Genomic DNA, 14,501 nt, shown 5'->3' on the forward strand with positions numbered 1-14,501 from the left:
TAAGGGAGGACCCGTCTCTAAGGATGGAGATTGGCATCTGGGCTGTGAACACTAATCTTTATTGTATCCCTCCTCCAGGTCCCTTCCTCTTCTCTCTTGTTTCTTTTGAGAAAGGGATTCAATTGGAGCCTTGCTCACGCCAAGTATGAACTTGCCCAGTGCAGTGGTTTGAATGAAAGTGACCCCATACAGTCATACGTTTGAATGCCTGGTACCCTGTTGTTGAGCCACTCAGAGTGATGATGACGCGTTGAAGGAAGTGTGTCACTGTGGGCAGGCTTTGAGATCTAAAAGCCCATCCCATTCTTGGTTTGCTCTCTCTCTGCCTCCAACTTGAGGATGAGAATGTAGGCTCTCAGCTGCTTCTCCATCTCCATGCCTGCCTGCCTGCTTCTATGCTCCTCACCATGACGACAGAGTACTGCAGTCATGACCCTCAAATGAAACATTTTTATTTATAAGTTGTCTGGACCCCAGTATTTTGTCATGGTGATAGAAAAGTGACTTAGAGAATCACGAATCTATACTCCCCAAATCCAATGATGCATTTCCTGATGGTGCTTCCTTGTCTAGAGTGTTGGTGGACTGGGGACAACTGAAAAGACTAGCACAAGCAGGCAGAATGAGGGCTCCTAGACTCATTGCAGTAACACCACAAGGCACATGGAAACTGAGTCATCAATTGAAAGAAGAAATTACTTACTGGGTTCCCTGTATCAGAGATGTCTGTCCATGGTCATGTGGCTCAGTTCTTTCTGGAGGTACGAGAGAAGGTATCACCTCATGGAGTTCACAAAGCATCTGTGGAGGGGAGGGTTGCTGAGGATAGATAGACTGTTCTAGGGTAAACCTCCAGTGCCTTTTCTCCAGTGTGTGTTGATGTCCATCCAGTTCCATCGGCTGAACAGGCTCATGTGGTTCTCAATTTCTTTTCCAATTCTCTGTTGTGGAATTTAATGTGTGCAGTTTTTCTTACTTGTGAGTCACTCCATCAATACCCACATGCACTGGGGCTGGAGAGATGACTCAGCAGTTAAGAGCACTGGATGCTTTTGCAGAAGATCTGGGTTCAATTCTCAGCATCTATCTGATGGCTCACAATGATCTGCAACTCCAGTTTTTGGAGATTTGGCATCCTCTTCTGGTCTCCATGAACACCAGGTGTGCATATAGTATATACACATGCACATAAGCCATACATACATATACAAGTTGTTAAGGATATTATTTTAAAAAAGACCCTGCAAGCTCATTTTTGCACACTTTCTCACTTCTCATCAGCTGAACATAATAGATGATGATTTTGTAGTTTCCTTTATTACACTTTTACTTGAAGAATGGGATTGCCTTACAAAAACCCAATAGATCAGTAAATTTAAACAAAGACGAGTCATCTGGGCCTTTATGTTTATTGGAGTGCATTGGCTTGTTTTGTGTGTGTCACCTTGACCCAATTAGAGTTATCAGAGATAAAGGAGCCTCAGTTGAGGAACTGCCTCAGTGAGATCTAGCTGTAAGACATTTTCTCAATTAGTGATCAATGGGGGAAGGCTCAGCCCATGGTGGGTAGTGTATCCCTGGGATGGTGGTTCTGGGTTCTATAAAAAAGCAGGCTCAGCAAGCCATAGGGAAATAAGCCAATAAGTAGTACTTCTCCATAGTCTTTGCATCAACTTCTGCCTTCAGGGTCCAGCCCAGCTTGAGTTACTGTCCTGACTTCCTCTACTGATGGTTTGGGATCTGGAAGTGTAAGCCTCATACCCCCATTCTTCCTCAACTTGCTCTGTAGTTATGGTGTTTTGTTGCAACAACAGAAATCCTAAGACAAATTGGTACCGGCATAGTGAGGTATTGCTGTGACAGCCCTGACCAGGTTTTTTGGAGGATTTTTAGAAGGGCTTTGGAACTTTGGGCTAGAAGAGCCACTGCGTGTTAAGAGCTCTGTGGGATGTTCTGTGGGAGTGTGGAAGATAAGAATGTTGAGAGCATCGCAGAAGAAGGAGGCCTGGCTGTGGCATTTCAGAGGAAAGATTAAAGATTCTATCATGGCCACTTGCTATTTTGATTTAAGATTTTGTGCTTCTGGTTAGCTGAGACTGAAGAACTATTAAACCAAAACCTTTGTGTTACTGGGATAATTGGTTATGGTTAGCTGGAGCTAAGAAATTAGTGATGATGACGAAAAGGCCAGCATCACTAAGGTGAAATCTTCTGGGGAGTATTTTCTGAGAGCACAGAAAAGCTATATTCCAGAGTCAGCCAAGGTTTACCTCCTATTAGGCAGCTGAACTTGGTACAGTGTAAGAGTCATCCAGTTGGTTCCTCTTTTGAATGCATGAAGGGGTCACAAAGAGAAGTTAAAGCCTGGCCTCTGAGAGCCCTGCCTCAGTAGGAGTTGAAGGCCCAGGACTGAAATTGAGACTTGGCACCAGAAAAAAATCTGTGATAGGCCATTGGTGAAAGTACAGCCCAGTTGCAGTAAGGGTCCTGTACTAGCTAGTTTTGTGTCAACTTTACACAGGCTAGAGTTATCACAGAGAAAGGCGCTTCAGTTGGGGAAAAGCCTCCATGAGATCCAGCTGTAAGGCATTTTCTCAATTTGTGATCAAGGTGGGAGGTTCCCTTGTGGGTGGTGCCATCTCTGGGCTGGTAGTCTTGGTTCTATAAGAGACCAGGCTGAGCAAGCCAGGGGAGGCAAGCCAGTAAGTAACATCCCTCCATGGCCTCTGCATCATCTCTTGCTTTCTGACCTGCTTGAGTTTCAGTCCTGACTTCTTTGGTGATGAACAGCAGTGTGGAAGTGTAAGCTGAATAAACCCTTTCCTCCCCAACTTGCTTCTTGGTCATGATGTTTTGTGTAGGAATAGAAACCCTGATTAAGACAAATTGGTACCAGCATAGTGGGATATTCCTGTGACAGCCTGACCATGTTTTGGGGAGGACTGTGGAAGGACTTTGGAATTTTGGGCTAGAAGATTCATTCGGTGTTAAGGGCTCTGTCAGATGTTGTGTAGGAGCTTAGAAGATAATGTTGAGAACAGTGCAAAAGATGGAGGCCTGGCTTGTGAAATTTCAGAGGAAGATTAAAGATTCTTTCAGGGCCATTGCTATTTTGATTGTGAAGATTCTGTGGTTCTGGTTAGCTGGGGCTGAAGAATTAGCTGTGATTAACAAGATACCAGAACTACAAAAGTGAAAACTTTGCATTACTGGGACTATTGATGCTGGTTAGCTACAGCTAAAAAATTAGTTGTGATTAGGAAGAGACCAGCATCATTAAGGTGAAATCTTCTGGGAAGTGTTTTCTGAGATTACAAAGGCTGTGTTCCAGAGATAACCAAGGTTTTACTTCATGCTGCAACAGGACTTGGTAATGTGTAAGAGTTACCCAGGTGGTAATGATTTTGAAGGCATAAAGTGGTCATGAAGAGTGGCTGAGGCTGGGCACTATGAGAGGCCATGGAAGGCCATTGGTGAAGGTGCAGCCTCAGTTGTAATTGATGGCCCAGAACGGAAGGGGTCATGCAGTGTTTTGGAGATGTCAGTACCATGAGATGATCACCAAGAACAGCAGCAGCAGTGGAGTACAGGAATCTGGAGCCTAGAGGAAAAGCTGTGTGCTGCAAAGGACAGGGCTGGAGAAGTGACCCAAGCTCTTGGAGGAACACAGAAGATTGTGAGGTGGATCCCAGATATTGGACAGCTGGAGTTTAATTTTTGCTTTTGATTGTGACTATGCCCTGATATTTTTCCCTGTTGAAGGAAGTTTTTTAGTGAAACCCAGAGTTAAGAGACTTTGAATTTTAAAGTACTTTCAATTTTAAAAGACTGGATATTTTAAAAGGATTGAACTTTTAATATGTAAAGACTGTGGGACTTTTAAAGTTGTTTAGATATTGGGGATGAATAAGAAACTAAGGGTTTTCTAAATTTCTGGGCTAATAGCCACTTATCAGTGAGTGCATATCAAGTGACTTCTTTTGTGATTGGGTTACTTCATTCAGGATAATACTCCAGATACATCCATTTGCCCAAGAATTTCATAAAATCATTCTTTTTAATAGTTGAGTAGTACTCCATTGTTTAAATGTACCACATTTTCTGTATCCATTCCTCTGTTGAGGGACATCTGGGTTCTTTCCAGCTTCTGGCTATTATAAATAAGGCTGCTATGAACACAGTGGAGCATGTGTCCTTCTTACCAGTTGGAACATCTTCTGGGTATATGCCCAGGAGAGGTATTGCAGGATCCTCCAGTAGTACTATGTCCAATTTTCTGAGGAACCACCAGACTGATTTCCAGAGTTTTTGTACAAGCTTGCAATCCCACCAGCAATGGAGGAGTGTTCCTCTTTCTCCACATCCTTGGCATCATCTGCTGTCCCCTGAATTTTTGATCTTAGCCATTCTTACTGGTGTGAGGTGGAATCTCAGGGTTGCTTTGATTTGTATTTCCTAGATGATTAAGAATATTGAACATTTTTTCAAGTGATTCTCAGCTCTTCTGTATTCCTCAGTTGAGAATTCTTTGTTTAGCTCTGTACCCCATTTTTAATGGGGTTATTTGAATTTCTGGAGTCCAGCTTCTTGATCTTTGTATATATTGGATATTAGTCCCTTATCAGATTTAGGATTGGTAAAAATCCTTTTCTCATCTGTTGGTGGCCTTTTGGTCTTATTGACAGTATCTTTTGCCCTACAGAAGCTTTGCAATTTTATGAGGTCCCATTTGTCCATTCTTGATCTTGCAGCACAAGCCAATGCTACTCTGTTCAGTAATTTTCCCCCTGTACCCATATCTTCTAGGATTTTCCCCACTTTCTCCTCTATAAATTTCAGTGTTTCTGGTTTTGTGGAGTTCTCTTTTAAAAAATATTTTTATTAGATATTTTCTTTATTTACATTTTCAATGCTATCCTGAAAGTTCCCTATACCCTCCCCCACCCCCCTGCTCCCCTACCCACCCACTCCCATTTCTTGGCCCTGGCATTCCCCTGTACTGGGGCATATAAAGTTTGCTAGACCAAGGTGCCTCTCTTCCCAATGATGGCCGACTAGGCCATCTTCTGCTACATATGCAGCTAGAGACACCAGCTCTGGGGGTACTGGTTAGTTCATATTGTTGTTTTATGTAGAGTTCTTTGATCCACTTAGACTTGAGCTTTGTACAAGGAGATAAGATTGGATCAATTCACATTCTTCTACATGATAACCGCCAGTTGTGCCAGCACCATTTGTTGAAAATGCTGTCTTTTTTCCACTGGATGGTTTTAGCTCCCTTGTCAAAGATCAAGTGACCATAGGTGTGTGTGTGGAAAGCCGTGCAGCGTGCAGCGTGCAGCGAGCAATCGCTGTGGAGAGCCGTGCGCATGCTGCGAGCAATCACCATTATAAGATGGCGCTGGACTCCGCTGTGACAAACTAGTAAACAAGCCTTGTGCGCAAGTGCGAGAGTGAACTCACTCCTAGTCACTGCCCATTCTCGGGGTGTAATAGTGGTGTGATGAGCGAGCAACGAATCAAGAGCTGTCACGCCACATCAGGTGCTGAAACGTCATGACTGAATGCTATATAAGGGACTCCATTTTCTGGGGTCGAGATCTTCCTGAGAAGTAAGCAATAAAGCTTTGCTGCAGAAGATTCCGGTTGTCCTGAGTGTGTTCTTGCCGGCGTGGACAAAAGCTCGGGATATGTGTGGGTTCATTTCTGGGTCTTCAATTCTATTCTATTGATCTACCTGTCTGTTGCTATACCAGTACCATGCAGTTTTTGTTTGTTTGTTTGTTTGTTTTTTGTTTTGTTTTGTTTTATCACAATTGCTCTGTAGTACAGCTTGAAGTCAGGCATGGTGATTCCACCAGAGGTTCTTTTATTGTTGAGAAGAGTTTTTGCTATCCTAGGTTTTTTGTTATTCCAGATGAATTTGCAGATTGCCCTTTCTGACTGTGTGAAGAATTGAGTTGGAATTTGATGAGGTGTGCATTGAATCTGTAGATTGCTTTCGGCAGGATAGCCATTGCAAAACACAAGAAAATCAAGAAGAAGGAAGACCAATGTGTGCATACTTCATTTCTCCTTAGAATAGGGAACAAAATACCCATGGAAGGAGTTACAGAGACAAAGTTTCGAGCTAAGATGAAAGGATGGACCATCCAGAGACTTCCCCACCAGGGGATCCATCCAATAACCAGCCACCAAATGCAGACACTATTGCACATAAAAGCAAGATTTTGCTGAAAGGACCCTGATGTAGCTGTCTAGTGTGAGGCTATGCCAGTGCCTGGCAAATACAGAAGTGGATGCTCACAGTTATCTCTTGGGACCACAGGGCCCCATAGAGAAAGTACCCAAGGAGCTAAAGGGGTCTACAACCCTATAGATGGAACAACAATATGAATTAACCAGTACCCCCAGAGCTCCTGTCTCTAGCTGCATATGTAGCAGAAGATGGCCTAGTTGGCCATCATGGGGAAGAGAGGCCCTTTGGTCTAGCAAACTTTATATGCCCCAGTACAGGGGAATGCCAGGGCCAAGAAATGGGAGTGGGTGGGTAGGGGAGCAGGGTGGGGTGGGGGAGGGTATAGGGGACTTTTGGGATAGCATTTGAAATGTAAATGAAGAAAATTATCTAATAAAAAAGTAAAAAATAATAATTCTAGTACCACGTGGGAAAAAAAAAAGAAACTAAGGGTTGAGGCTTAGTAGTGACATGTTTGTGTGTCAAGTTGACAAGGGGTCAATTCTACTGGCTAGTTTTTTGTCAACTTGACACAGGTTGGAGTTATCACAGAGCAAGGAGCTTTAGTTGGGGAAATGCCTCCATGAGATCCAGCTGCAAGGCATTTTCTCAATTAGTGATCAAGTGTGGGTGGTGCCATCTCTGGGCTGGTAGTCTTGGTTCTATAAGAGAGCAGGCTGAGCAAGCCAGGGGAAGCAAGCCAGTAAGTAACATCCCTCCATTGCCTCTGCATCAGCTCCTGCCTCCTGACCTGCTTGAGTTCCAGTCCTGACTTCCTTTGGTGATAAACAGCAGTGTGGAAGTGTAAACTGAATAAACCCTTTCCTCCCCAACTTGCTTCTTGGTCATGATGTCTAGTGCAGGAATAGAAACCCTGACTAAGACAGGTCCCCAGGAATTTTGGAGGTACTAGTCCCATAGGATGACCACTAAGAATAGCAACAGCTATGAAGTGGAACTATTTAGAGCCGATAAGACAAACTATGTGCTATAGAGGGCAGAGCCAGAGAAGTAACCCAAGCACTTTGGACGAGCTCAAAAAATCGTGAGTGGATTCCAGACATAGAATAGTTGAAGTTTGATTTTGATTTGATTTTTTTAATTAGATATTTACTCTATTTACATTTCCTGGTTTCCCCTCCTAAAAAACCCCTCTCCCCTCTTCCCTCCCTCTGCTCACCAACTTACCCACACCTCCTTCCTGGCCCTGTCATTCCCCTACACTGGGGTATTGAGCCTTCACAGGACCAAAAGCCTCTCCTCCCACTGATGACCAACTAGGCCATCCTCTGCTACATATTATTTCCTGCTTTTTAACTGTTGAAGTAAGAAAGTATTTTACTGGAGCCCACAATTGAGAGACTTTGAATATTAAACAATGTTTGATTTTAAGAAATTTGCTATTTTAAAGTGAGTGAAATTTTAATGTGTTTGAAATTGTAGAACCTGTGGGTTGTTTAAAGTTACAGATCTTGGGGATGAATAAAAAAGGAAAGGTTATGGCTTAATTGTGATGTTTTTGCGTCAAGTTGATAAGGGGTCAGTTGTATTGGCTGGTTTTGTGTCAACTTGATACAAGCTAAAGTCATCAGAGCCTCAGTTGAGAAAATGCCTCTATGAGATCCAGTTATAAAGCATTTTCTCAATTAGTGATCAATGAGTGCAGGCCCAGACCATGATAGATGGAGCCATCCCCAGGCTGGTAGTCCTGGGTTCTATTAGAAAGCAGCCATGGAAAACAATCCAGTAAGCATCCTCCTCCATGGCTTCTACATCAGCTCTCTCCTACAGGTTCTCGTTCTGTTCGAGTTCCTGTCCTGACTTCCTCTAATGATAGATTATGATCTGGAATCATAAGTCAAAGAAACCCTTTTCTTCTCAATCTGCTTCTTGGTCATTGTGTCTCATTGCAGCAATAGAAACTAAGACAGAGTGTATGTGTATGTGACCATCTTTCTTCCCTGAGTTCTTAATAATCATGACAATTATCATAGCAACAAAAACCCTAACAAAGACATACTCCTAATGTTTTTGAGTGTGTGTCTGTGTGTGTCTTTTTGCCCGTGTATTCATATGTGGAGGACAGAGTTTGGTATCAGGTGCCTTTCTTTACTGTTCTTCACATTGCTCTTCTGAGACAGATTCTCTCAATGAATATGGAGCTCACTGATTGGATTTGACTAGATGACCAGCAAGGCCCAAGGTCCTCAAGTATTTACCCGCCTCCCACTACCTCCCTCCTTCCCCACCCTCCCAGTGCTGGAGCCACTCATTGCCAAGTCCAACCAAAGCTAAGGTGCAAGCAAGAAAGCATGGGCAGTACTGTGCCTAGCATTTAGCTTCTTCAAGTACAGAAAAATTATTGACTGCATCTGTCACAGGAGGAGATGGATGGGGATAATTTGGTACCCTCACTGTTGTTTTTAACTTCCCTAAGGAAGGCATATTCTCTCTCACTGACATTCTAAGAACATTCTATTTATACCTCAGCCAAGGCACCTGAGATGGTTGTAATGTGTTTCCATGTTTAGACCCTAGTTCTTTCATTAGGGACTCTTATCTTAATTATCACGCTATTTTTAGTGCTTAGCCTTTCTGTGTGTGCAGTGGTCCTGATGCACACTTGCCAAACAAAAAGATAGCACGAGTTCCCCAGGGGATTTGAAATGAAAATGACGGCTCAAAGGAAGTGGCATTCTCCCTCATCCTTTCACATCTGGCACCTTTGGACAACTTCAGGCCAGCTGGAGTCAGGGATTGGAAAAAAAAAGAATGCAAGGTGATGGGGCTGATATTTAGAAGAGCTGATGAATCTAAAACACTTTGTGCAATATAGTGTCAGCCAAAAATTACTAGCATCCGTTCTATTTTTCCAGATGAAAATGAAAGAGAATAAAAGGAAAACTAACCAATAGCAGGTCGATACAGAGAAAATTACATTACTCTCTAGTTCCCATTATGTGAAGAAAGTTAAAACAGACAAACAAAAGTGCTTTATTCGTCTTGGGCTGCAGACCCGATCGAAGTCATAGTGAACTATTTTCTATACTAATCCTGCTTTATTCTGCAATATTTGGCAAATCACTTAACCTTTCCATGGTGCAGTTTTTCCAATTCATGCAGCGTCTATTATAGTTAGTACCTCTCGTCTTTCTGTATCATATGAATCTCTGATTCCACTGTTGGCTTGTTTTTCTTTCTGGGGCATTTCAAATTCCAGCAAGGTCTGTAAACACAACTGAAGGAATGCGATGACACTCTGTCATACATTATCAATTAAGGGCTAGATCAAGTGGTTAGAAAAGCATAAAGGCTGCACAGATAGCCTGCTCAGTAAAGTGCTTGCATGTGCTAGTGTGTAAGGACCACATTGATGATTTCCCAGGAGCTACAGCCAAGCTGACAGGAAGACCACTGGAGCTCTCTGGCCAGCTAGCCAATCAGTGAGCACCAGTGCCAGTGAGACCTTGCATTAAAGGCTAGGTTTAAAACAACTGAGGAAGACTCATTGCCTTGACATTCGAACTCTACTTATGTAGTAGTACATGCAAGTGCGCGGGGGTACACACACACACACACACACACACACACACACACACGCACAGATTGAGAGACGGGTGGGGAGAGTTAGAAAAGTGAGAACATTTTTAAATGTTCTTGAAACAAACAAAGCAAGCTTGAATGTGGTTTTTATTGGAGAAATGTGTGCACACAAAATAGGTTAGAGACATGATCAAATGTTTAGATGCTATTTGGCACTTGGCCGATAGCACATGATGTTTTAGTCATTTGAAGGGAAAAAGACAACCAGGATGTGAAACACTTAGCTCATGTTGCTTGATTTATAAAATTTAGGTCATATTTTCACATGAGTGATTCGGTTCAATGTCCCCCCCACCCCCAATAATAGAGCCTTCACACAGAGGAGTAACAGCTGTTCTTTGTAGAGCTACTGAGAGGCACCAGTAGGGCCTCCCCCATGTGCCTTTTTAAGAATGAAAAAAGATGTGTCATTGTTTGGAGTTTTACGTTTTATTTTGTCCTTTCCAGGTTGAGGAATAATTTGAAATGTTGCTGCATTAGAGAGTGCTGGGGTTTGCTTTTTTTTTTTTGAATTTAAGAAAACCAGAGCATATAAATATTTATCTCCTGGTTTAAGCCTTTATGACTTTAAAGAGAAATTTAAGATTGGATTACACGTCTTACTTTGTTTCCCCTGAGAGCAGGCCTTCTGCTTTCTAGCAGGAGGTTTGCATATCAAAATGCCAGCTTGACCCAGCTGCCTGCATGTCCTGAATGGCAAGCCACAGCAGAGAGCTCTCGGTTTTTCCTTCATGAGTTGGCATTTTCCTAATTTCTCTTAAGCAACAGTAATTTCAGGTATTTCTTTGTCCTGAGGAATCCTATTTCCCTTCCTTCGAGTGATTCTGTTCAGAGATTTTCAGATGTTTCTCTGTGTGCACTGAGGTGTTTGCACACTCTTCATATAGATGGCAGTCATGTGTGTGTATTTCATTACTGTCACAGGCTGTTAAGATAAACACATTAGACCAGTTAGCATATAAATACAACAGAAATTTACAAAGCCCCACCCTCATTCTGCTTTCTGGATTAGAGATGTCTGGCTTCTGTCTATATCCTTGGGTAACAGAAAGTAGAACCAAGGCTCTCTCTGGAATGTTGCTTGCCCTGGTACTTTTCTCATTCTTTTTGTTGTTGTTGTTGCTGTTTTGAGACAGGGTTTCTCTGTATAGTCCTGGCTGTCCTGACATTTCTCATTCTTGAGTCCTCTATGCTCATGACCCATCACTTACCCAAACGTCCTACTTCCTGCAGCTCTCACCTTGGGGAATAAGTTGCTGAATATGAACTGGGGAGCAAGTGACATCCTGAACAGAGCAATCATATTAAATGTGCCATATGCTGAATCGTATATACAGATACAACTTTGGAAATTTGGTAAAACCAATAAGAACGTGTGTACTATTTCGAAATTTACTTTCTACGCTTTGTGCATTATATATATGCATTTCTCCTTCAGGGTGAGGAATTCACTGCTTTCATCCTAATGGCTATAAAGCGTTCCCCCAGGTATATCCTGATTTTCTTAAAGAACTCCCGACTGGCTGACTCTTTAATTGTTTCCTAGTGTTCATCTATTGTTCCATTGACACAATAAACTTCTCTGCGCATAAAATATTTGTGCATTTGGAGGTAGTTCGTATCTCAGGAGAAATATCTAGATGTGGGATTTGTAAGGCAAAGATGTATGCATATGGACTTTGAGAACTAGTACCAAATCAAGTGGAGCTGCACGTCCCAGTCGCACTTTAGAAAAGGATTTTATTAGTCGCATGTTACCGATTTCGGTGAATGGTTGTGCACTCTGTACCATGGCACAGTATGGGAGGCAGGACCATTTGCACATCCCTACACTTTGCTCAGGTTCACTTTCATTACTCTCTCTTGTCTCCCTCCCAACTCTTGTTGACCACTTCCTCCCTCCACAGTTTCCCTTACACTTTCATGCCATATCCATGTATTTCTAATAAATAATAATACATTACATATGCATAAATCTGGATAGTGTATAGGAGAGCAAACATGAGATATTCTTTTTTCCTCCTCTCTTGTTCCCCACCCTAATCCCCTTCTTCTCCTCAGGGCCCACACATGACAGAAAACACATGGTTTGTCTTTTCATTATGATACCCACTTCATTTTATTTCTCAGGAAGGGATATAATTTTTTTTGATGGATGAGTAGAACTCTATTGTGTGTGCATGTGTGTGTGTGTGTGGGGGCACGTGCATGTGTATGTGTGTGCACATGCGATCTTCATTCATTCTTATGTTGATGGATGCCTAGAGTGATCCCATACTTTGGCTACTGTGAATAGTGCCAGAAAAAAAAATGTGAACATACAGGCATTTCTGGTGTGCTGCCTTAGATTTCCTTAGGTACAGCTGGAAAACTCACTCTTTATAACAAACCCACTCTCAAATAGTGTGAATCTGTCCTGAGGCCTCCACCTAATCTTAAAGTCCTCACATCCCAGATTTGTTACAATGAGGATTAAGTTTCCCTGACAGGAAGGCGGGAGGACACTTGTAAGCTGTAGCTTCAGGTTCAGACAGATGACAGAGGCTGCTCTGGCGTTGACACCTTGATCGTTGACTGGGAGAAATGGATCTCTGATTAGTGACTATCATTAGAGTAACAAGCAAGAAATGTAAAGGGTGCCTGCAGACTAGTGGCTCTCTAAACCAGGCGCATCGTGAAAGGTCTTGTTAAAAATGCATGTTCTCCGGTCTTGTCCTAGATTTCCTGAATTAAATACATTGGAGGCAGAGAGGAGCAATCTGGATTTAATGATATCTGTAGTTGATTATAATAGTTGTTAAGTGTGGTTAAATGAAGGTGGTATCCCTTGGTTTAGATTGAAGATACCATGGCTGTGTATCTAGTATCCTGGGGTTATAAATTTCTTCACTTTATTTCCCCTTCAATCAGATAGTGTACCGTGAACATGTCACATATTAATCAAACATTGCTTCTCATCGGTCTGAGAAACGGCTCCCTATCTGTATGTAGCATTAATTGCTTACAAGTGAGGTTGAGCATCTAATTGTATGAGATGCTCTGCACCTTTTTTCTTTACTTGTTGCTTCTGTTGTTTGCTACATTGCATAGAGACTGGCTGTCTTTCTTAATTCATGAGCTATTTTAATCTTAAGAATATTACCTCTTGGTCATTTGTATTTCAAAATTGATTATCTCAATCGAATTTATTGATGTAGATTTTTATACCACCATAAATCATTTGAATTTACTTAAGAATATTTTTGAATGAGACCATTAAAATTTTTATGTAGTCAAATTTATGTTTTTATTTTCCTGGATTTTGAATTTTATGCATGCTTTACTAGAGCTTCCCACACCTCGATAATAAAAAAACCCATATTTTCTCCTAACTTTATGGTTTTATTTTAGCATATAAATATTTGATGTAAATGGAATTTGTTTTGACTTTGGGAATTAAATATACACATAAACTTATATTTTCAAAAGCATAAAAGTTATCCTAGTATCATATAATGAGTGATCTGTGTCTCATACAGTCACATGAACTATTTATGCATCATATTAAGAGTTAGAATATGGCACTAGGGAGATGACTCAGTTGGTAAAGTTCTTGCTATGCAAGCAAGAGGGTTGAGCACACAAGTAGAAAAGCCCAGCCAAATACCCATAATCCCACTTGGGTGGCAGAGACAGAAGGGTCCCAGGGGCTGAGTACCAGATATTCTAGCTGAATTTGTAAGCTCTTGGTTCAATGAGAAACCACATCTCCAAAAGGCAAGGTGGAGAGTGATTGAGGAACACTCCCAAAATTGTCTTCTAGACACCACAACCATGTAGCATGTATTCAAACACATGTTCACTAACATGTATGAACTCATATAAAATTATCAACATGTACTTGGGATTGTTTCTTTTTTGTTCCCACAGAACATCTAAAACAGGTTTCTTTGATGTGCATATCTCATTTGAGATTATACATAATGATAATAGCAACAGAAATAACCATCTTTATGTGCTGGAGAGATGGCTTAGCCTGACTGCTTTTCTAGAAAGCCTGAGTCCAGTTTTCAGCACTACTTTGGGTGGCTCACAACCTGTCTGTAAATCTGGCCGCAGGGATATAGAATCTGCTTCTGGCTTCCTTTGGCTTCCAACAATGTGTGCTACCTTCACATCCCAGTATACACATAAATATAAAACAAAACCTTAAAAAAAATAACCACCTTAACCTGTGAGTACTCCTTTTTTTTTAACACAATATTTGTTTTATTGATAATTCGAAAACTTTATACAATGTACCCAATCATATTCCTTCCCATTTCTCTCAGGTTCACCCTCCCACCCGTGTGCTCTCACCAAAGAAATAAAATAATAATAATAAAATTCAGAAAAGAAAAGAAATGAAAAGAAAAGAAGAGAAAAGAAAAGAAGAGAAAAATCACACCAAGTTTGTATGGTTGCTGTTGCCACCAAAGGCCATGTTGAGGTTCGTGGTCCAGGATGCTGCTGAGATGCTCAGGGAAGTCCCTGGTCCATGCTGCCTTGGGCTGTTATGGGTAAGCAAGTTCTTTTGCTGTTTTATAGATGACAGTTCATATATGCCACATATAATCTCTAGTATTTAAAGAGGAATATTATTTTTAAAGTCCATTCCACTATTAAAATTGTATTCTAGTGA

The sequence above is a fragment of the Mus caroli genome, unplaced genomic scaffold, assembly GCF_978045245.1.
Source record: "Mus caroli unplaced genomic scaffold, Mus_caroli_1 scaffold_17, whole genome shotgun sequence".
NCBI classification, from domain to species: domain Eukaryota; kingdom Metazoa; phylum Chordata; class Mammalia; order Rodentia; family Muridae; genus Mus; species Mus caroli.